Source organism: Bombus impatiens, unplaced genomic scaffold (genome assembly GCF_000188095.3).
Source record: "Bombus impatiens unplaced genomic scaffold, BIMP_2.2 scf_0321, whole genome shotgun sequence".
Classification (NCBI taxonomy): domain Eukaryota; kingdom Metazoa; phylum Arthropoda; class Insecta; order Hymenoptera; family Apidae; genus Bombus; species Bombus impatiens.
In genome coordinates, this window is record NT_176740.1 from 1682559 (window position 1) to 1705307 (window position 22749).

The 22749-nt window shown below is 36.5% G+C and overlaps 1 protein-coding gene across 4 annotated transcripts in view; it reads right to left on the reverse strand.

Moving 5' to 3' along the window:
* LOC100744772 (protein rhomboid) overlaps window positions 1–22749 on the reverse strand; it is a 166892-nt gene that overhangs the window by 74700 nt on the left and 69443 nt on the right. The window contains exon 2 of one of the 4 annotated variants that reach the window (XM_033320669.1): window positions 7786–7844. The exons of the other annotated variants lie outside the window; for them this stretch is intronic. The gene's annotated coding sequence lies outside the window, so the exon portion shown is untranslated. The remainder of the gene's footprint in view (window positions 1–7785; window positions 7845–22749) is intronic. 4 annotated transcript variants of the gene reach the window in all.

A 22749-nucleotide genomic window follows, 5' to 3' on the forward strand; every position in this document is an offset into this window, starting at 1 on the left:
TACCTTTCAATATTCAATTAACATTCCCACACTATCCTATTCTACCTCTCCGTCTTCGTTTCCTTTCATTATCTTATTTCTTCCTTTTCCCCTTCCCCTGTATTCTCCATTCTTCTTAATTTTATAATTCACCGTATTTTTCTTCGCCTTTTTCCACTCGTCTTTGTTCCGAATTTTCAGTTCTCCGTTTCAATATTTTTCTTTCTTACAATTAGTTCTTTTTAAATGTCCACTTCTTCCGTTTCGATCTTCCTCTTTCTTGCAATTAGCTTTTTTCTTAATTTCCACCTTTTCTGTTCCAATCTCCTCTCCCGCGCTTTTTCCTCGTCTATTTCTTTCTGCTTAAAAATTCTTTTACGCTGCTTCAATCATCTTGAAACTTCCAATTCCTACCTTTTCTATTATCTTCCTGTGTTTCATTTCTCCCCTATCTCCATTCTCCCCTCCCCTATTTCAATATCTGCTTTCTTTGCACCTAATCTTTTTCTTGTTCCCTTTCTCATTTCCAATCCCCGGCATCGTCACTTTCTTTTCAACAATTTTTTTCCGCTACTTCGCCACATCCTATTTTCCATTTTCCCCATATCTCTTCTCTTTCCTGAAGAAACGCCAAAAAACCAACCAGTTTACCCATGCTATCGCAAATTGCTCCAGTCGAAGTTTCCTTTTCTTTCAAAGAAAAGGAAAAAGAAGGGGGAAAAACCGATGGTATCTCACGGACACGGACGCGAGCCGAATTTAAGATCCGGAAGGTATTTCATTACGTTTTCGTTGGTCCGTTGATCGATCGTCGAAGTCGTCCTTTTGCCATGCCGCTTATTGAATTCGGATTGCAGATGTAAGTAGACGAAGCTACGGAGGTTGGTTAAGGTTGAAATAGGAACTCGCGATGTCTGTCTGGTCGTCGAAATGAGAAAAAGTGATATTGTTTTTGGGCAGATGCGAAATTATTAGAGTCAATGATAGATTATGAATTGATTGACCGACAAATCGTCGATGAAATTGATTCTGTTGATTAAATTATATCGTGTTTTGAGTATTGTCTTCTTATAGTAAATCAAGGGGTAGATCGAATTGTTTGGATTATAATTTGAAAATATATACTCGTGATGAATATGATTTTGATATTATTGGAAATTCTAGTAAGAAATATAAGTTCTGCATAATATTTTAATATTTCTCTTTCTTTTTTACAAAGCCTTCTTAATAATAATGGAGATCTTAAAGGAATTATAGATTTCGTGGTTGGATTCGGGATGCAAGAATATTCCTAAAATGACAATCATATTGGAAAATCAGTACGCACGTTGCACGATGTGTCTGACTATACACGGCCCACTTCTCCTTACAAAAGATAATTCGTACGAAGGTACATTCACATTGGGAAAAGTTAATATTTTACGAATGCATCTAACAATTCCGTAAAATTAATAACATGCCTATAATATTATAAATATTATTACAAATAATCACAATATTTTACTCATCGATTAAGATACTGTGTTTTAGCTGTCGTCGCAAGAACGATTACATCTACCAAATAAGAGACATTTGTCAGAGATAAAGAAATACGAGATACTACGATTTCTCACGATAAAAAAAAAGCACATAACCAATTTAATCCTACAGTATCTCGCACCTTTAATAACTATATTGCTACAACAGAATCGAGAGGAAGATAAAAAAATCGCTATTCACATCAGTTAAAACGAAAAGGGGAAAAAATCCAAACCAATTGTACGGAATTTACATAACACTCTCACCACCCACAAAAAGGATCGCTCAAATATTTCGTATTTCGCATTTTATCTCCCAGTGAAAAAGTTCATCCTCGGAAGAAAAACAATCGAATGATTAAAAAAAAAAAAAAAAAAAAAGAAAAAATTGTGGTATGGAAAATTGTAGCGTTTCTCGTTGCGCAATCGTTGCATCGGGTCGTTGCCAAAAGGTATGATGTGCAAAGTTGGCGTGGCATAGCGGCGATTGCCAAATCCTATAAATGAATCAACAAGTTGCGAATTCGATAGAAATTCGAGCGTCGAAATCGTGCAATCAGCAATACGCTACGAACCAGATAAAAATAAACGATCCCCGGGTCTGGATCGAGCGATCGATAAGGAATTTAAATTCAACTGGGCTACCGGAGGCTGAACCCCAGCGTTTTTTCGAAAGCTTTCTCTCGCTCATGCTGCTGCGCCTATTCGCTCACCATCTGCTACGTTTAATTACCGGAATGTCCCGTTCTACTTGACCATCCGATATATATATATATATATATATATATATATATATATATATATATATTTCCATCTTTTTCCTCGCTTTCCCTTCTTCTTTTGTTCGTCGATAATGTAAAATGTTACTTACTGTCTCTAGAATTATGTCGTTTCTCTTACACCAAATACGTAACAGGGTGGGAACTTTTAATTTTTCAGTTTCGATAAGAAGAACATCCCTTTCTTTGTTTCTGTTGGCCCATTCAGAATCGAATTTGTATTTCAGTGTACGAGAGAAATTATTTTTAATCAATTATTGGTAAGAGAAATACACTTTTCAGATTGTTTGAAAATTTGAGATGAATTTTACCGAAGTACATGCATTGTGTTTAATTAATTATTAATTTATAGACACGCACGCGTAACATCAAACGTGAACTGTAATAGAATTTTGATTATTCGATGCAATTATGACACACCCTGTTTGGATAATTAGGTATCTTTGTCCTGGTGCGAAAGAAGATAATCGATTTGTTAATGTATTCAACATGAACAAACGCTATAAATAAAAACGTAACAATTCCTCCCAGTTTCCTTACTACTCCCAAATTTTCCATTAAACCGTGATCCAATAATCGATCGTTCGGTTAAATGGCATTCTGACAATAGAGACGCTAATGTATGTAAATTAAAACAATGAATATTGCATGACAAATTTAGTATAACAACGATGATACTCTAAGCTTAGGTTCCGTCTCAATTTCCTATGCAACTTCAACCAACTAGCAAATAAGCTGTTTAACGTTTAACATAATATTATTTGAAGATTTAGGAGAATTAAACCATATAATCTTTGGAACTTATAAAAAATAAAATGTGAAGAGAATTAAAAAGGAAGAGATTACCGAGATATCATATATTCCACTTGTTAAACAACAGAACTATCGATTTCGAAGGACTACATATAAATATAGTCTGAAATAATAATAGAAAATAAAGAAAATTATTCTTTCGCGTGTTCTCCATGGAAATAGAATTCTCGAAACGTTGATAAATAATTCAAAAAAGGGACAGAATTCATTGGCCGCGATTTCAATCCATTAACGTGCTAATAATTTCTACTTGCAACATCCCCACATTATGTCAAAGGACTTAAAAAGTAATCATACACTCTGTTTTATCCTTTTTGTTTTTCTTTTTATTCTGATCAAAGTCACGTAATCATGCTAATTATTCAGCATATCGAAGAACAACCGAACAAAGAGAATATTAACGCTTTTGTAGTAGCAATTTACTGGTTGCCGCAGGCATTTGTCACGAGTACGAATATATGGACTACGAAATTCATATTGAAATATATTTATGACAACGAACGTTTCATATGAAATTAAAAAGGAAAAACGGTCATCTGGTGCGAGACAAACGTTCGAATAGGATATTTTAGTTCGTTTGCAGATTCGTGATTTAAACGATCACAATCAAAACATAAAATAAATATGATAACACAAATATCATAAGGATCGACTAAACTGGTAAAATAATACCGTAGCTATTTCTAATTAAAGCGTAGCTTTCAAGTGTTTTTTTTTTCGAACTATATTACGTATTAATAAGAGTTTTCTTCTACAATTTTTCTATAACATTCTATTTTACAATATAGAGTATACATATATTGTTACTTGCAAGATAGATTTTTCTTTTGTCAATAGTTGTAATATTAAAATGATTTCAACGACTAAGTAAATAATTATTTTATTTTTATACGCCGAAAAAGACGTGTTGCAATTTCAAGTATTTTATAAGCGTAATTATCATTAGCAGTGTTTTCATGTAATAACGCAATTTTACAGTAAAACCTAATTTTATACGTTAAAAACAGAAAATGTGTTAAATAAAGTACAACCAAAACAGAAAAAAACGGAGCAGATCTCGCCAAGAAAATTAACATATCCGCAATTCGGGACGACAAACGCGAGACCATGCGCGACGCGATAAATACGAGCGAGACGAATTAAAATTCGCGACGGCCAGGCGTCACGACGCGTGCTTCCACCTTCTTTTTTTTCAATTTTTTTCTATTCTTTCTTTTCGTTATGTCGATTTTTTTTCTTTTTCGCCTGTCTTTTCGCTCTATGGAAACGCGGTCGCACGTGCGCGCAGGTGAGAATATTCATAACGAGTCTGAAAGAACGTATGGCATTAATGGGCGGGACGGAGGGATTTAAACGTTTCCGGCGCGAGGGAAAATTGCGATTCCGCGGAAATTACGAGGTCTGAGCCCCGTGCCCGAGCTTGATCGTTCGAGCTCGCGTGAAAGACGAACACACGCGGGATAGCATGAAAATCCGGCTGAACCTCGCGAAATTCGCGATTCTACAGGATGAAGGAGTGAAAATTGGAAGGGTGACTGCACCAACTTACAGCGTGCAGAATGAAAAAGTGGAGATTTTTTAATGTGATAATTGAAATAAAAAAATCGTTTGGATCGTGCTATCTCTTAAATGTAATATAATTTGCCGATGCTTCTGTATAACATTTCGTTTCGATTATTCAATAAGGTATCGTTTATATTAAACGTTACATATCTTAAATAATTGTCAATGAACCATCGTTTGCATATAGCGTATTAATATCTTTATTCGCATGTTTCTTTTTTAATTTATATTCAATGTTGAATATTTCTGACGTTGACACATGTGTAATATATTTACTCCCACATTTTTATTATCTACCAACGTATCATTCACGATAGAAACTGAATATTTTCCATTATTTATTTTGATTATGTATCGTGTTTTAATCGATATCGTCTTCATTAAAATTGAGCCGATTACACCCACAATGGCGTAAAACTTCCTTTCATCCAGAACTGTATTTACAAACCGATCTAGCGACAATCGAACACTCTTAAATAGGAATTTTACCAGGAAGCAGCGAATCGGAAAGAGGTCGGCCGATGCATCGGGTATGTGTTGGCGTTGGTACGCAGGTGGGTGAGCGGAAGAAGGGGTAACCGAGAACGCGTAGGCTGAGAACCCGGGCTGGAGACGATATTTCATCAGGTGGACCAGTGGTCGAATGGTTTTATTAAAAAGCGCGAGTCGTCGTTGTAAAAAACGCGGTGGATTTATGCCCGAGAAAATCGGCGAAATTCGCGATCGCTCTCGCTGTTCCACAGTGGTGGAACTCTGCCTCTTTTTCATCCATCCATCGCGATTTCTTGCCAGTGAAGCTGGACCAAACGACCGCTCCTCCTTCTTCTTCCACCTCGTCTTTTCTCGTTTCCAACTGGAAATTTTTCCATTTTGCTATGCATATTTATACATATGCGTACGTGTGCTGGAAACGACGTATTTTCAAGGATCGTTGAGGCCAATTAGAATCATTAAGGGCTGAGAGGTAACATTTTATACGTTAATGTTGCGTAAATGTAGCGTTACAGAACGGAAGGTAATGAAAATTTGAATATTTAAGAGTTTAGAAATTTGTGTATTCAGGAGCTTGAAGATTACAGGATCAGATAATTTGAATATTTCAAGATCTTAATATTTGAACACTTGAATGTTCAATATGCTGTATATCCAGAGATTCAATAATTTAGAAATTAGACAGCCTCGAAATTCGTAGATTCGACAATTTTAAGATAGAATTCACATATTGTTAGAAGTCGTAAATAAAGTATTTTTTTACGTTGCTTTGCAATTGTAATTAGTTTTGCGTTGTTATTGTATAATAATACGAATCGATCAAGGAATAATGTAAATCGACTGAATAGAAAAATTGAAAGTTACATTTTGCATTAAAATAATGTGTGTTTGTTAGGCTCTGTGTTGCTTTCGTATGATTTACGACAGGGAGTTGGGAAAGTTTGATCCATAAACTATGCGTTTTTGATTCGCTGGAATTTGTGTTATGCATAAAGTCACACATATGCAACCCCAGTTTATAGTTCGCGTTACGTATTACTGTAATATTGTAATACATAAAGTATTTATATTTCCTCTTTGTCGATATTACTACCGGAATTATTGTAAATTAATTATCTGCCATATAGTTTGCATAAGCAGATTCTATTGTATCTGTAAACATATACGTACATTGTTATTAATTTATTAGCAATTTTGTAACGATTCTCTGATGAATAATTAATATGTACAATTGTATTGCGTTACGTAATAATAACAATAACCTAAGCTAAAAAATACTATAATATTATTCGTAATATCTCATCATTCGCAACCTGAAAACCTGCTCCTCTAACAAAAAAAAGCTTCGTTAAATCATGCTCGTTAATCCCTTAAGATCTCAACTTAAAATTTCACTTCCATAATATTACAAAAAAAAAAAAAAGAATACAAAAGCAGAAGAATATTATAAACATTCCACTCGTTAAATATCACGTAAATTACAAAAATATTATTTTCTTCAAACAAATGGTATCACACAATTTTGTAAATACTTCCATAACGGAATAAAACATTTTTCAAGACACGACAGCACAGAAGCTTGTTGAAATATAGAATTACATTGCAAATGAAATTTTATATCTCGTTTATAAAATGATATTTATTTTATTTATTCGAATTTAAATACATCATAATCTGCATTATCGCGTTACTTTACTCGTTGTCGAAAGAAAAATTCCAGAAAGGATCATGATTCCGACGATATACAGAAACTTCTTATTCTTAACATGAAACTACAAAAACTAAAAGCAGAAGAACGAAACGCAAATTTCTCACGAAAGTAATTCGCATTGTAAGAACTCGATATATTTGTCGGTCCATAAATCAAATGCTCGCCTAAACTATCTTCTGGGCGCACATATATTTCCCGAAAATTCAGAGAGGGAATAAATCACTGTAGAAATGCCCGTCTCTTCCATCAAGAACAAAACGTTGGAACGATCATTGACGCGATCGAATCCATCTGTATCTTGGTGACGGGCATCTAGGCGCGAAAAAGCGCGCGATCGTCCGGAGAAACGGCTGGTTTCCGGTGAATGGAGCACAGGTCAACGATGATCCACGGTTAGTAGCGCGTTAAAAAGTAATAGAACATCATGTCACATATTTCCACGGCGGTAAAGGCGGTAGCGGGAAAACGGGGCTGGCGACCACCTCTGTCAATAACTCATCCTTTCAATTTTCCGCGTTATCCGGTTAACGCCGCTCATCCGGCCCGTCTCGTGTTTCGCTCGAGTGTGTTGCCACAGTCGAGCAAACCCGTCCAATAATTGTCGTTGCCCGATCGACCATCATTGCTAAGGTGATTCTAATTTTCAATGGATTTTCTGTTTCCCTTGGAAGGTTTTACGAAAGTTTGATTAAATTGAAAGAGTTTTAGAATTTCGCGTTATTCGAGGTTCGTCCAGAAAACATGTCAGGGTAGTTTTGTTTTTTCAATTATTTATCGTTTTGCCATTAGTATCGAAAAGGGTTATGGATTGATCGATGGTAGAATTTCAAGTTTGTGAAAGATTTGTGTGCCATTTTCAAGATTGAATTTTGAAACTGATAAAGATGGCATAGACTGTAGCTGTTCTTTAAATAATAAAGTTGTTACCTACAGTTCTTATGCTATTTCGTTTTTCACGTATGTTTGTAAGAGACTTCTAGTTTTCAATACCTGAAACGAAGAAGACACAAGTTGATTTATTGTAAATCTATCGTGTTTGTTTCGATTATTAAGATCATCTTGACAAAGATTGAATTAATTTCACTTTTAAACGACGAATTAATATTACACGAGTAAAGAGTTCTCAAAACCTGCAACTATACATTTCCAGTAGTATTTTTTTTTTTTTTTTTTGGAAACAGTAACCGATAAAGGGAATTTCCCACGAGCATCACAGATGATACTGACGAAACCAATACTGTAAACTTAGTACGAAAGGAGCAGTGCATCTTTGCCAAGAAGGATCCACCACAAAAGTCACAGAAAATACACGGGAAACCAATAAAGCAAACTCAGTGCAAACGAAAGTGTGTACCTTTGCCAAAAAGAATTTGCTACGGAAATCGTGGAAAGTACCAACGAGACCGATAAGATATACGAAATGTGATTAAAAGAACGTATCGTTGGCTGAATTAATATAATTACGAGAAAGAAAATGAAGCAGTCGTGGTTCAAATGGAAACCACAGAAATTATGCGATATTTCGAGGAGACAAATAGAGTAATTTCGGTATAAAGAAACGGAGGATTACTATGAAAAATAGTCGTGACATTAGCAAAACGAACAAAGCACATAAAGCGCAACAGAACTGGCGTATTAACGTTGACAAGAACTTGCTATAACGTGGATTAACCTTTAATAACGTGGATTCTACCTTAATAAAATCAAAATATTGGTGGAACGAAGCAAATCCGGTGTAACCGAAACGTCGTACTTTTGCAAAAAATAATTTAACTAAATTCGCGTAATAAGGGATCGCCGAGCAATTTCAATTGGACGAAATCGTAGAAACGAGAGGACACTAATTGGCATTTCCGCTGCGCACGTGAACTCGATCGGTTAATTAATTAAGAGTAGCAGTGCTGCTGATTCGAGCATGCGCGTGTATTCAATAAATAGAACATAAGCTTCAACCTCTCTCCGTATGCAATTTAGATCATCCTGTCATTAATTTTTCAACTCCTTCCCAAAGGAAAGACTAAAATTGACATATTTTATTCGTACATGTATCGAGATGTATTTACAAATTACGCAATGAGTTTATCGAACTTAGAAAAGTAATCATGCAAGTTTACAAATTCGTAAGTTTAATAAATTTATATATAAAATCAGAGTTCCGGGATTTTTACATTCTCTCAATTTTCTCCTTTCCTATATTTTTCTTTCTTTCTTTTTCTTTCCTGTATCGACCAGACGAATTTCCGTGTTCCACCGTGAAATATTAACAACGCAAACAAACAACACGTATCATCAGATCGTTGTTTCGCGATAAAAGGGCGTAAATATTTTCATACGTGTTTTCCATTCTAAAATCTACTTTGTTTTTCGTTCTCCCTTGTTGTCTGGTTTAATTTCCAAGAATCTATTTAAAAAAGAGAAAAAGATGGAACAGACGTGCGATCGCGATCGCGATTCTCGTATCTTTTTAAACTACGTTTTACAGTTATATCGGTGCGATAGCTCGCAATTTTATAAATAATTTTCCCTGTTAATTTTCATGTTGCTTTCATTTTTTATCCACTTGTCGTTGTTCTTTTATTTTTCAATATGTAAAACGCTGTTCACACGAATTACTAAACGAAGCAAAATTGATTTGCGACAACACGATTTTTTCCCATCGATCGCAGCGATCTGGATGACGGTAATTTGCAACGACGGAATTAAGCTACTTTACAATTTTATCTGCTACCGGCTGACACCGTTAATTTATATCCACCTCCTCCCGACTTTATCAATAATATCGTGCCGCCAACATTTATTCACCGATTAATCCGATTATGTTATAAATATTAAACGACCAATGAGCGTCGATCGCTTTAATTGTGAATCCTCGCGACTCTCGACATCTCATAAATTACCGGAAGTCGATCGGTTGATCAGGTTGCCTGAATCGGAAGATACGTTCTTTGCTGATACGCTTCCTTCGCATTATCGTTCGATGCGATCAATTTTAAAGTTGCACCGGTGCGAGCGAGTTATGTTTCCAATTTTACAATAATAAATTTTTATTCTTTGCAGTAACTATTCTTCAACAAAGATTTTTCACTTATAATACTCTGTTTATAACGTATTATTCATAGATTAATTCTTTTAATCATTAACATATAATATCTTTTTGATAATAATTTCTGTAATATAATACACGTTACTTTATATAGAAAAAGCCAGGATTGTATCGAAGGATGCAAATTCGCTAGAATAATCATCGTCAGCCGCGAACGAATCGTTGGCAACGTTTCACTGTACTGTACCTATAACAAACACAGGTTGCTCAAACGCGAAGGGATTATCAAATATCACTGGATTGCACATTAATGAGCCGGTCATTTGTCGTTGCTAATTTTCTGTAATTAAATAACGGACAATACGCGGACTGGTAACAATAGAAAATCGCATTTAGGCAAAGCGTATCGCGCACAATGTCGGTACTCCGACAGTTCGATGGATTTTCCCTCGATTATGCTTGCAAAATGTCAGCCAACGATCCTCCTCTGTGATGCGATGTCGCCGTTATCCGTGTGAATCACGTTGGTTCGGTGTGATCCAATTTATCGGGGATTGTAACGTGTGTTTTGTATTATAAAAAAGATTTGGAACGATGTTTGTTGTAACGCGCACAGCGATAATAATAACAATAGTAAATTACATATTCGTTTGTCTCCTGCCTCCCTTCTTTTTCCACTGAAATTTTGTCTCTCCCTACCTCAAAAAGACAAAGAGACAAAGAATTTACGAAGAATTTGCAATAAATTTTAAATATCGTCAAACAGAATAAATTCCAAGAAGAAATCGGTAAAATCTCGGGGAAAAACTCGTTGAAAATTTCCAAAGAGGATCGATAGTACGATATTCAAAAACCAATTTATTCTACGATGTATTCGCCATAAATCCAGAAGATCGTTCGAACGCAACCGCTGCTCTGTTCCAAATGAAGAAGTTGGGGGGAAAAATCGGAAGCTTGCCTAAAATCTTTAAACGTAAGTTATGAAAGGACACCGCGGGGTTATCGTACGCGCATCTTACAAACGAGACAGAGTAAAAAGAAAGTTCGTTGTTCATTCGTAGTTTCGAGTCTCATTCGGTATTTACGCGATCCCTGGTCGGGTTGTATTTTTCCCTGGGCGCTGAGACGCCAGTAATTCAAGGGAACGCGGCTAGCCCACCACTCTGGGGCAGCTTTACTTCTCTGCTACGAATTCCTCCCCAGAGAACTTGGTCGCCCGTGTGCACGCTTCTTTCTGGCCCTTTGTTTTCTTCCCCTCGAGTTCCCTTTGCTTGCAAAACTCATCGCAAATTTCCAAGGATGAGGCTTAAGAGGGTTGTCTTCGCGAGAAGAAGATCGATGGAACGTGTACGTTTTTCTCTCTTCGCTTCTTTCCTCTTTCTTCTTTTTTCCCCTTTTGCTCGTTTAATTTTGCTTTTTGCCATTCTACACACTTTACCGTTGATTCAGCTTTCGACAATAATTCGGTGCATATTAATTTTTACGCGCAATCTTTCACAAGTATGACAGAATCCCATTGCGTATGGAATTTTTCTACGGACAACGCGAATTACGCTATACATTAACCGAAGCAATTTCATCAGCTAATTACTCCCAAACGTGCCATAAAACAACCCATATAATTACCGTTATTTGCCGCCCAACTTACCACTCTGCTCGCATCGATTCAATTTACCGCAAATTCCAAAAATATAAAGATCAATTTTACGACCGATTTAATCGAAGCAAAGGGAACTTGATAAATTTAAGAGCAATATTCAATATCCAGGAAGGTGGTGGCAACGGAGTGTTTCCTTCGTTATTCCAGTCGCCATAACGACGCCACTTCGAACGACGTTTCTGGATCGCGCAACTTGGGTCACGGACGTCGATAACCGGGTGTAACGAACCACCAGGATCCGCGGTTTAGTCCTACCGATTTAATTTTCCCAAGCAACAAATTGGAATATCCGCCTATTATTTCCTGTTTTCTAGCAATATCAAATAGGTCTACGTCTAAGATTTTGGTGCATTTCTTGGATGGTTGTATTGGCTTGGCAACTAAGTGATTGTGGATTTTGTCATTAGGTGGTAATGAAGAAACTCTGCATTTCTAAAATCGAATTTGATGTTCGAATTGTCGTAGAAATTTCAACTTTAACAGCTTAATTTATATCGGATGGTGTTGTTGTTGGATTCACTGCTCTTCTTATTTCTACGAATTTGATATTTTATTTGCTTTCTTGGTTTTAGAATACGTAGAGAAAGCAGTGATAAATCTTGGACAAAAGTTGGAATTAGAGCAACTCGGATATTATTTAGAGTTTCCGCAGAGCAGGATTAGGTTTTACTTGGGTGTGTGTAACTTGTACTGGATTAGGGTGGGTTAGATCTGGATCAGGTGTAGATTAGAACTCACCTAAGTTAGATCTCAGGTAAGATTTCACGCGGATTAGTTCAGGCTAGATTTTAGTCGGACCTCGCATTCGATTCGACTGACGTTAAGTTAGTACGTACTTTCATAATATGTTCGTTTGGATTTCCATTAAATCTCTCAAAGCAGACGTCCAATTTCAATAAAAGTATTAACTACGCTAACATTAAGCTTTTCTGTATAAGTTACAAAATTTTGTTTACTGAAGGAAACGAAATCGTAGTTGATTCGCATATCGATTAAATTTTAATCATAACTTTTATCATTTCACAGTACAATGTGCTAAGCAAATAAAACAATACTTTTTAAACGAATGCGTATTCAACGTTCGCGTGCCATTATACAGCGCTATCTATTTGTCAGGTCCGGATTGCTGCTAAATTAAATTCCACCTACGATTAATAAAGGACGATGAAAAATAATACCAAACACTTGGCAAACAAAAAATCCTTGAACAAGATCCAGCTTCAAAAATTATCAAAGAAATAATCAATCGCGTAACGATTAAACTCCACTCGAAATTCAATTAAAACGAAAGATAACCCGTTTCCAAATTATTAACAAAAAAGATTATTCATATTCATTTAATTGCACGCTCGTGGAATACACACGATACAAAGAAATGTATAAAATACGCAAAGTACGACATTCACTGTGATATTTATTGGATAAAACTATCCAAGCTGCATTTCTTTACTTGCATTCATAAAAGTATAAATTTACATAGAAATCTCAAGCCAAACTATAAATTTTCCAACTTCTGTAACAAAATATTAGACTTTCAAACATTCCAGATTACTTATGAATCGTTGGAAAACGGATCATCATAGGGAATAACGATTCCCTGGACAGATCATAATGCGGCGTTCGGTGAGATATAGCGGTATATCTGTTTGAAAATTCGCGACATTACGAGAGGTGTGAATGGGCCACGGTTAACGAGCAGAAAATTGTGAGAAAACATGATATTTGCCAAAAGGAAAGTGCTACGGTCCAGACGGTGAACCAATATCGTGAATTTCTAAAAACTGGAACACGGTGTCTGCAAGTTGGGTACGCGAGACTCGCCTGTAATACGCGGCCGTTGAAAATTTTTCGTTGGAAAAATGAGAACTATCCGGAAACTGTGCTTAACAAAAATTTCTTTCCTCGTCTTACGTTTCTTCCAGCAAAATTCGCGTCTGACGTGACTCTTTTCCTTAAAATTCTCTCAGTAGGAATGGCTATAATACTTAGGCATGCGATTTCGTAAGCAAGTTTCTCGTAAAATTTCTTCGAATTTCGAGAAAATGCTTTGAACTTAGCATTGGAAGTACCGCAATTTTACTTTTTTCCTTTTATACTTTAAAAAATGCTGAATCACAGAATCCTTGTCGTTGTTTTATATTTTATAGTAAATAAAATATAAAACACATTCATCTGTGAAATTGTAAACTAAATTGGTAGTCCGTCTATGTAACATAAATTTACAATACAATCTACGACTTGTCACTTGCCAATCCATCGATATTATTGCTATAATTATGGTGCGAGAGGCTGACAGACTTCCAATCTCGAATATATTAAACACCCTTAATCTTGAAACTTCGCTCGCCTAATTACAACAAATTTTCCATCCCTTCGTAATTCGACTTTCATCAAACGCGAATCATACGTTCTTTACACATTGATTTGTACAACATTTGCAGCAGCTGCTTTCTACTCGGTAGCACAGTAAAATTCCGCGAAAGCTGGTCGCGAAGGGGCGGGAAATTCAAATTGCCCTTGGGCCTGGAACCACGCGTGTGCCGCGTCCAATTTCGTTCAACCGGTTTTATTTATTCCGTATACATAATTCAATGGCTCGCCAGCGGCTGAAAAGGTTGGAAGACCCGTAGAAAAATTCTCGCGAAGTCTGGATACACTCGAGAACCGATGGAGAAGGGACGAGGAAGTTTCGTTTCTTCTCTTAACGCCTGACAACGCCACGAGGAGCGACGAGAAAAGTTGGACACGAGCGAGATGTAAAATTTAATTTCCACCTAAGAGGGTGCCCGGTTAAAGCGAGGGGAAAAGGTAAAGAAGCGAGAGAACGCCCGGGGGTGGCTTTTGTTTCGCGTCGGATAAATGTGTTCTAGCTGCTGAGACTCGAGACCATTCTTTTTTTTTTCTCCTCCGAAGAGGGTTCGATTGTTCAAGATGAAATTGGACGATGGATTTTAAATTAGTTTTGCCAACGAAGGGTTATAGTTGCGCCGTGTTTCGCGTAATAGATCGTCTAGTAGATTTATTTTGAGGTAAGAGAAGCAACACAACGGGAAGGAAATAATAACGGAGGAAAAGTACATTTAAATTTCGTTGATATTTTCAACTGAATCGCTGGTGAAATTGAAAAAATATAATATACATAGCTACGTAATAAATTATTCGTATCCTAAAGTACTCCATTTAAGTAAAATTTTTCCATGTTCATTTTGTGAATTAAATAAATACCATCGAAATATCTCCTGTGAATATTTATCTATAAAAAATACTATCGATATTTGTCCCTCTTATCTTGCACAAACAAATAATTCAAACGATAACACATAAAATTACCCCTAAATAAGATCGTCTGAACATAATACACACCTTCATCCCTCCCGATTTTCCGCAAATCTTCCAATTACAGAAAAACCATAAAAGGAACCAACCCATCGATCGCACCCCTAACCGATCGTGCTACTCCCCTGTGTCAATTTATTTCCGAACAATTTGTGCCGGAAAACAGTTTGATTGCCGAATCCCTCTAATTGCCGCAACAGTAGGGGAGATGAGATTAATAAAACAGTTGCTCCGGTTTCGCTGATTTTCCAATATTTTGCACGATGCGATGCTAGGAACGCAATTTTTCCGGTTGATTAAAAAAGCGCAGCCGGAAGTCTTGATCGTTCGGTTGCATGGCGAAATCGACGCTCCGTTCCAACGACGAACGATTCGTTCAAGTAATAAACGATTTATTGCCGGCCAATTATCATAATTGATTTAGAGGCGAATCGACGGACGGGGGAGAGAAACAGAGAGGGATTTTGGCATCGTCCTGGCTCCTCGTTAATGCGTCGTTAATGTAAAAGCTAAATCACTCCCGTGGGACATCGGCTGCTTGTTAAGGGACTCGTTTATTATCGATGGAAAAGGATTTTCTAATGGGACGGTATTAGGCTTGATAAAATGCTGTCCCTTTTTCTACTCTGTACGCATACTTGGATTTTTCGGATTATCTTTTTTACCTAATTTTTATTTCAATACGATTCGTTTTACTGGCCATATAAATTGATCGTTGAAAAATTAGTAAATTGGTCAATGTATACTCTTTAATCGTAATTTTTGTGTGTTAATTTAACGATGCTTTGCATCGTGTCGAGAACGAGCGACTCAACAAATATTAAAAGAATAAGAAAAATATAGAATAAAATACTTAACTGTAGAAGAATACCAATAAAGTGAAATTTCTCATTCTTTAATTTCCTTTTAAATACTTCCAAAGATATCAAATTAAATAATATCTCCTAAAATTACTGTACCAAAATCCATTCAATTTTTCTCTTTTTTTTTCTACTTAACCAACACATAAGCGTGAAAAGCTTCACTTTTACTCGTTACAGCTGTATCATCCTAAATTCTATCCTTTTCGCTGTAAAAATCCATGTGACCCCGAATTGACCTACACACAGCGATATTGTCCTCGACGAACGAGTAGATTCCTAATAAAAACCACCGTATCCCATCGAATGGAAGTCACGAAGCGTCCTGGGAACGAGAGGAAAATTTAATAATCGACCGTTCGCATGAACAGTATAACGGTGCATCGTAAACGCGATAGAGGAGAGGATTGTAAGAAGGTATCATCTCGAGAAGGGGGAGGCTCGTGAATCGAGCACGTACCTTTCCTTATTCGCGAGCAGAAGCTTTCCATGGACGAGGCAACACCAAAGATTAGAGCCATTCTCGTCGGCACTTTCGTCAATGTAACTCGAAGGAGCAGTTATCGTTCAAATTCCAGCGAGACGAGACGAGACGAGACGAGACGAGACCCAACTAGTTCGTGAACGTACTCTGAAAGAAGGTTACGAGGAATTTTTCCTCGGAGAGTAAGAAAATATTTGTAACAATGGATTATGAAAGGTTGAAACGAATTTAACGAGAAATTTGAGGATGTTGATGGAATCGTTGAAACATTTTATACAGGTTTTAAATCGTTGAAGTTATAACCTGCGGGTTGGGAAATTTATATAATATGGAATGACGAATAATGACACAAATGTGGAAATTTATATTAAAGAATTCATATTACCAGCAACAGATAATGAACAAGAATGATATGAAAATTATAGATGAAATTAAGGAAGTGGAAATTCTATATTAAAAGTGAAATTTAATCGTGCTTTTGCATTTTAGTCCAAAAGTAGTTATGGCGACTAATTTTGGCAAAGGGATGTCGGATTAATGCGAATATTAATAATCTCAAAGTAAATAGAGAACAATTGTACTGAAACTGTTAAATGTAGGACAGATTAAATGAAACTCATGGATTGAAAAATTCTTGGAAGCTGTATTGAACGTTAGAATTTAAGTATTCTTGAAGGTAAAATATTACGTACGTCTGTCGCAAACATTTTAATCGCTAGCAACTTTTAAACGGAAGCTAGTATATTTGCTCTCGTTCAAAGACTTATTGTTAGTGAGAACACGACGAAAAGCAGACATATTACACCGAGGAAACTCGATAACGCGAAGTTCTTCAAAGTTCAGAACTACTCGATTTACCAATTAAGTTCTTCATTACATACATTCGATCCATCATAGCGTTTCCAGTTAATTAATTAGCATGAACATTTAAATACATTCCGTAATTGAAACAAAACCGATACTTTCTCGTTTTTCACTAACAAAATGATAAGAATTATACTTTTCTACGCAGTAGAGAAAAGTGTCAAGTTTGGACAAGATATGAAAATATGATTTCCCGCCTCGATTTTATGTTAAATATCTTCTTAGAATAGTTACAAGTTTTGTATGTTGAGATGAAAGCGAGATTGAAATGCAACGAATATAAAAAGTATTCGAACAACAGCCACGAGAACACTGTTTCGACATTCGACGAGAACTTTATTTATTTCAAGCAATTAAACAAGCAAAAAGTACGTACATATTCTTAGAAATCAGACTGAATTTTAGAAAATAATATTATTTATTAGGTACAAATTGTTAGAACATATGCAACCCAAGCGTAGTCTCATTTGATGTCGAAAGAGTTTTATACTCTTTTCTTTTATCCTTAAGCAGATACTATGATGCTGTGCAACAACCAATTACGTAACAACTGACTCATCAAGCGCAATCTCTCCAGTTTTCCAAGCTCGAGCAGTGAAGAATATGGCTAGTCATTGGAGTGATAAATGAGGACTATTTAGAGAATCTGCGTGCACTTTGTATCTAGGTCTTTTATTCGGGAATATTTCGAATAGTTCGTTCTCAAATAGCTAGTTGCCATTATGTTCAACGAGCCACGATAACACCTCATAAAATAACTATCTCCAAAAATATCCTTGTACCGCTTTATATTCTCTTAAATGGCACGAAAATGCCTTGACAAGTTTTACGGTAAATTATCAATAACTCTTTCTTATCAGATTATTTTAGTATTTTCGTATGACAAGACCAAATACAAAATGGCCAAAATACTAGCCAAAAGATTCAATGCAGAAAAATTCGTATCATTAACCTTCTAACTTTCCCATAAAAAAGAAGAAAAAGAAGAAGAAAAAAGGAAAAGAAAAATAATAGAAGATTGAACGAACATTTTGAAAACAAAGTCCAATATAGAAGGGTTCCTTGACATTTCTGATCCAATTATCGTTTTTTTTTTCTGCTCTTTCAAAAAATATCAAACATAGGTAAAAAAGACCACACTATAAAGTCCCAGAAACATAATGCAGAGTGAGAAGATTTTAATAGAGAAAAAATTTACATCACGAGCTCTTTAACTTTCCAATGGTAGAAGAAGGGAGAAGAAAAGGAAAGCAGGAGGGAAGGCTTGGGCAAACATTTTAAAAACACCCTGTACAGAGGCTTCCGAAGGGATAGTAAGCAAATAATCCAATCAGGTTTCGTCGTCCAGTCTCCATAGACTCGCAGCTCTTCTCGAGGATTCTTTTATCGGCTAAAGGGGGATGGAAAAAGAAGAAGACACGACGAGCCGTCTCGAGGAAGCGAGAGAAGCTCGTGTTTTTCCTCTATTCCGGCTTTCTATGGACTTCTTCGCCAGTCCTTCTGTGTATACACCCGGTGCCTTTCTTCCTTCCATTTCCGCCGTTTTCTTTCCCATCTTTTTTTTTCGTCTCCTCTTCCCGCTCTTCTTTTCACCATCACGTCGTTTGTTCCTCGATTCGAAGCAACTTTCGTCTTCCATTTTCTGTTCGTAGATCGCCAGAGCGTAATTTCCGGTGATTAATAATCCTCTTTCAGTTTGCTTCGAAGGAATTGCTCGATGATTATCGATACGTTCGATCATCCGTGGAAGAAATCCTACCACTAGCGCGCCTTTTTCTCTTTTGTAATATAATTTTCTAACCTTGGAAGAAATATGGTTCCGTTGATTCGGCAAGTTCGAGTGTTCGATGGTTAACGTTTCAGAGATTGAGTTATTTGTTGTACTATTGTACGTTCAATTGTATTGGATTGGTCTTGCACGGTTTGATAGACCATCATTGTCAAATCTTCTTGACAGTTAGATATAAAGCGCTGAATGCTGGAACGATGAAAATACGCGCGTTTAAGGCATCCAAGAATTTTGATAATTGATTGAAATAACGATTGAAATAGAGTTCATCGTGTCGCTCAAAAGAGATCTTTTATCATAGAATATCGTAGAGTAGAAATGGAAGATGTACAGTGAAAGACGGAACAAATCACTCAACAATACACAGAACAATGTTCGAGCAAGTAGTGACTCATGAATATCCGATCTTGTTGCGCGAAGCCACTTCTTTCATCGTCAACTTGGTGGTGGAAAGTAAGCGCCTAAGGTAAGAAGCACTGGAATCCCGTGGATTCAGCGGTGGCAACGGGTTTCGGAAACAAGCGAAGGGATTATTCAAAGCGGCGGGTAAGAAACAACAGAAAATAGAGACAACAGATATTTACATCTTCTTTGTTGTTCTTCCAGTGATTACCTCGACTTGCCGCGCGGTTAAGTGACATAATTTCAAGAAAGCTGTTACTCTCGCTCGATACTCGTCCTTATTTTCGTTTTCCTCTCGCGTCTCACGTTTAACATCCACCAGAGCGCTCTCTACAAATTTTTGGTTTGAAAGGCAAATAGAATGACCGAGGCATGTATTCGACTGCAAGATTTTGAACGAATTCCGTGTTCATTATTCGTCAGAATGTTCAAAAGGCGCTCACAAGACTCATATATCTTGTGTTTTATCGCAGACTAACGACTTGATTATCTTAAAAAATCTCAAATTTTGTGTGTTTTATTGATCGCGATAAAACAAATATTACGCTCCATTCAAACACTTCATTGCACCATTACGCGAGATTATTTTTACTAAAATCCGAGAGTCAAAAATTTCACAAGTCCAAAGGAAGAATGGATTCGGGACTAACTGTCTTCAACAGTTCTTAAAACAGATTGTCTCTAACACGAAGAAGATCTTTCAGAACAGTTTTAATTTGCAGGACGTCGAGCTGCTTTTAACGACATATCTCGTTTGTGCCTCGACACGATGGTTTGCAACAGTCGATGAAAACGGTTGTTAGATGTCAGAGCCGCGTCTTAAAACTTCATTGCCGCGAGCTGCGTCGCGAAGCTTTCACAGACCTCGCCCTTTCATTACCTAACAAAGTCGACGTATTTTTTTCCTCCGTTCTCCCGTCTCTATATGTATAGCTCGCTGAAAAGACATTTCAGCCGGGAGCATTGCGGCCGTACTTCCGAGAAATGCATCGTAATTGAACTGTTTTAACTCTTTACGATGGCTGTGTCCGTTCTTACATTCTCCAGTGAGCCAGCTTTTTTCCTTCCATTCATTTCAACTGAATAACATGTTTCGTAGCCAAGAAATGAAGGAATTTCATTCTTTTCTTCGTCTTTTCTCTAGTAGGATGAGGATTTATTTTTCTTGTAATGTTGTCCAAAAGTTTTAGATTATGGGACGACTTCATTTTTTACGATATACAACGATGATTCATAAAGAATCCTTATTTTGTATAAATATAGTATACGTATTCTTCTTTTATTAGTAATAACAAGAATTTTTTCCTATTTTGTTCGCATGTTTTTTCTTCTTTCTTTTTTGTAATTTGTATCGCAAGCTTTTAATGTGTGCTTGTATACGTTTTTCGTGGATGTAATTCCTGTGTACGTATATTTCGCTGAATAACGTTCAAGAGTTAATTCAATTTTAATTCCGTTTAAATGTCCTATTTTCTTTTTAAATGTAGATTCAGTGTGAGATTGAATGTAAATTCATTCAGTGAATGTACACCTCAATATTCCTTTCCAATTATTAATGCTTTCACAATCTCCCTACATTCAAAGTTTATTCAATTACACATTCCCTATTTTGTGCTTGAAACAACGTTTTCCAGAAAATTTTATATTTTAACACTCTAATTAAATTTGATTATCAATTTTGTGTAATTTATTTATCGCAAATAATTTAACCCCATTTATATTCTACGTTTAATTTTGTATGAAAAACAGTAAAATTTGCTGGAAAATTTCTGTCATCATCAGGATTCGAACTTTGGTATTCCTATTTGGAGCCCAGCGTCTGACCAACTACACAACTACTACTTACATTTTCACCTAGTTTCGTTTACAACTACTTATTCATCTTATCTATCTTATTTACGTTCACCTATATGACTTCATGCAAGTTTGATATACCAATAGCAACGATAGAATCAAATCATTTTTGTCCTCTGTTCTCCTCTATTTAATCATTCGTATTAAAATTTTATGGCCTTTTTACCTGTCCAAATTAGGCACTTCAATATTCCAAACGAGTCTTTGGTCTTTCGTTATTCGAATAATAAAACATACTCTAACCCACAATATACCAAACTAAAATTCGTCAAATCACACTTTTCCAGAAATCTAACGTCTCATGCTACTCGCTTAATGTAATCTAATCAAAATCAATGCCCAAAACTCGATCCTAAACCGACTAAGGAAACGTGGAGCAAGAGACAAAGCGGTGGATTGCGATTCCTCTGCGCTTAATTCTAATTCCTTACAGCGCTCGATTCTATCGCCTTTAAACGGCATCCCATAACAATTACCCGTGAATCCAGTGGTGCCAACGTCTCTCGGACTAACCCTTTGTGCCCGAGCACGTCCTTCGCGTTTTACGGTTTCACCGGACCGTTCTTCGACGACATAGTGAGCGTTGCGCGTAAATTTTTGGATCACGTAACGCGATATAATACGTGCCAGAAATATCGATACCACGAGGACGAACTCCGTGTGCCCTGGCCGCGACTACATGTCATTAGAGGGGGAGGGGAAGGGTCGCGCGCTATCAGTTTTCCGTGTTCAGACGATTATGCAAATGCGATAATTATTCGGAATTAAATCGAATTCTTCATCGTGACTGGAATTCTAGGGCAATCGGTGAACCCTGGAACACATCTAGATTTCGCAATCGATAGTACCTACATATATATATTTGCTGGAAATAAGGGGTGGGTTTAGAGTGTAATTACGTTTTTCGGGCGTTAATTTTGATTCGAGTGTATGCTGAGAATTATTATACATTTTGCGTGAGAAAAGATAGGTAAAGATGGAAATGGATTTCACGTACCTTTATGTAATGATGAAAGATCAAATCCATAGTTTCGTTAACGTAATTGAAGAAATGTAAAATAACTACAAATTACGTTTACTAAAAAAAAAAAAAGTAAGAAAGAACTAAAATCATGAATGAAAGGGAAAATTCTAAACTACAACCTCGTACATTACGATACATTTATGAAAGTAAATATATTTGTTTGAAAATTGATGAAACAAAATCGTACAGTTTATATATATCGCAACCTGATAGGAATTGAATTAAAACGTTCGATTTAGAATTGGGATAGAGGTATGATAAAAAGAAAAGTTCGGTTAAATCTTGATTAATAGGCGATAATACCGTAACGTTAAACGGTGCCGATATAAATGTATCTGATTTATCTGACTTTAGGAAGCAACAGTCAAACTTCCTGTCGAAAGTATCATTACAGTGGAACGTGAACGCGCGAGCATCACTAAATCTACTCTCTGGCTAGGCCATTGTTGCATTGTTTCCGAGTGGCGAACAATACGAGCCTCGGCTCGTAATCGTTAGCCTGCTCGCGCGCGTTTATTAGCGCGAGAACGCGCGCCTATGGGGCAACTCGCGCGCGTATAATCCACGCATCATCCCCTT